General features: G+C 39.5%; 1 protein-coding gene across 1 annotated transcript in view; it reads right to left on the bottom strand.

Annotated features, from left to right (window-relative positions):
* The window catches only part of LOC135220784 (uncharacterized), a 216,158-nt gene that overhangs the window by 37,810 nt on the left and 175,848 nt on the right, over nucleotides 1–2,500 (bottom strand).

Raw genomic sequence — 2,500 nt, 5'->3', positions numbered from 1 at the left:
TCTATCAGGTAGAAGATGGATGAGAAAAGTTACAGAAAAAGTGATATTTATACCAAGAGGTCACAGATCAGCCGTTTCAAATCATCTTAGATGACATTTTCTCTTTAATCTTCTTAATTCCTGGTTTGAGAAAGATTCTCTCTATAATATCTGCATCCCGCAAACCCCTTGCAATATTCAGTGTTTTTCAGTCTTAAAACAATGAAAATCACAAAGGGTGCGTGGGATGCAGATATTATAGATAAAATCTTCCTCCAACTAGCGATTAAGAAGATTAAAGAGAAATTGTCAACTGGGGTGACTTGAAATGGCTGAATTGTGATCTCTCGGTATAAATATAACTTTTTCTGTAACTTTTCTCAATCATCCCCAACCTGATGATAGACAATTTAGTTTCTGAAATACAGTATGTATTTACTTCATACATTTTGGCATTTTTATGGGCTCCTTTCATTAGATGGAATTCTGCTTTAACAAAATATATTTCAGAGTCATATATAAGGGATTTTGACAAAGGAAAAATCTATTTCTGGGGGGAGACCTGTGTCGCCCAGTGAAATGTTCCTATAGCACTCATTTCTAGGTATAAATAAATGCTAAATATACCAGAGAAAAAGCCATATGGAATGCCAGAGTTACTACCTCTGGCTCGCTCACCCTCAAAGGATGTTGGTATAACAGATACTTCACCAAATAGATCTCTCCTCTCTCAAAATCCCCCTCTGCAGAGGTGCCGTTACAACGGCTACCTTCCTCTCGCTACTACTACTGCCTCTGCCAAGAATCGCCATTCCTGAAATACACACCCAAGCTTGGGCCAGCTAAAGGGTGGGGAAATGAAAAAGAGAGGGATGGGTTCACTAGGTGACACAGGTCTTTCCCCCAGAAATAGATTTTTCCTTTGTCAAAATCACTTTTCTGGGCTCGACCTGTGTCGCCCAGTGAAATAGTAACCGAGATGGCCATACAAGCTTGGAAATAGAATGTACACAAAAAACTTTATAAGATAGGTAAAATAAAAATTCCTTATAATTACTGTTTTAATAATCCAAGTTAAGAATCGCAAAATACAATTGGTATATAACATCTAATATGACCAAATTCATACCATCACCAGTCCAGCCCGGAACAAAAGGCAAAAAGGCAGGGATTACAAGCGAGGCAGGTAGGTGAGAGGGAGTACCAAAAGGCAATTAATAGCACAAACAATGATAATAATAATATATTTAAGGGCCTCTAGAGACTTCAAATAGTGGCGTTTAAATACTGTCAGAGATTTCCAACCAGTATATTTTTTAAGATCATCAAAGTTCATATGATGAAAATAATTAACTGAGGTAGCCACTGCTCAGATATCATGGACATGAGGAACTGAATCTGGATTGGCTTGTTTAATGAAATAAAGGATTTGTTGTCTGATGGCCTTCAAGGAAATGGTTCCACCATTCTCTCTAATAAAAAAAAGAGGACCTGAAGACTTTTTAGAAGTTCTGCCCAGATACGATTTTAATGTAATAATAGGACATAATGATGGGTCCTGTGGAAGAGGGAAAATCTTCCATGAAGACCATCTGTTCTGTGGGTCTTCAATTCTTGCTAAGAATTTCCGATCTAGAGAGAGCAGAACTTCTCCTGACGGGAGGAAATCAATATGATTTGGTTCTCTAGAGAGAGCCGACAGTTCAGATGTTCTGGTGCCTGAGGCCAGACTCATTAAAAACAATGTTTTCCTGAGAAGGGTTATATATGAGCATGATTCATTATCAGTATCTGAAGCCAACCTGAGTACGTCATTTAAAAACCAGGAGACCGTGTGAGGACGGTCTACCGGTCTCAGACGAGCACACACTCTAGGGATAGACGAGAAATATGAATCTGTTAAATCAATATTAAAGCCAAACTGAAATATCTTCCTCAAGGTAGATTTAGTTGTAGTAATGGTACTAGCAGCTAGGCCTTTTTCGAACAGAGTTCTAAAAAATGAAATTGTCAAATTCGTAGTCATCGTCTGAACATCTGATTCTTTTAGAAAGATGGCTAACTTCCTCACTGCCGAATCATACTACCGGGGACCGGGGTGTCAATTCTCTTTTGTCTGACTCCATGAACAGTGTGTTTAGCGTGTCAATATTAGCATCCTTTTGTGCTGCAAACTTCATGAAGTCCATAAAGTTAGGGCATTCAGAATTCTTGAGGAAGCTGGCACAGTCCGAGTTTGTACCACCTGAGTTAGCTTTGGGCTGGGAATCCGTCTGGGACGGAGTTTCAACACTAGTAGAAGAGGAAACCAATTGTTCTTCGGCCAGTTGGATGCTACTAGTGCTATCTGTCCTTTGAAAGACCTGAGTTTGTGTAGAACTTTCTTCAAGAGGTTTATTGGCAGAAATAGGTAAATCTTCTGCCAATTGTTCCAGTCTATGGACATCGCATCTGTGGCGTGAGCCAGAGGATCCAAATTGGGGGCCACATAACATGGAAGTTTGTGGTTGGACTCCATGGC

The sequence above is a fragment of the Macrobrachium nipponense genome, chromosome 2, assembly GCF_015104395.2.
Source record: "Macrobrachium nipponense isolate FS-2020 chromosome 2, ASM1510439v2, whole genome shotgun sequence".
NCBI classification, from domain to species: domain Eukaryota; kingdom Metazoa; phylum Arthropoda; class Malacostraca; order Decapoda; family Palaemonidae; genus Macrobrachium; species Macrobrachium nipponense.
This window is presented reverse-complemented; position numbering and strand designations above follow the sequence as displayed.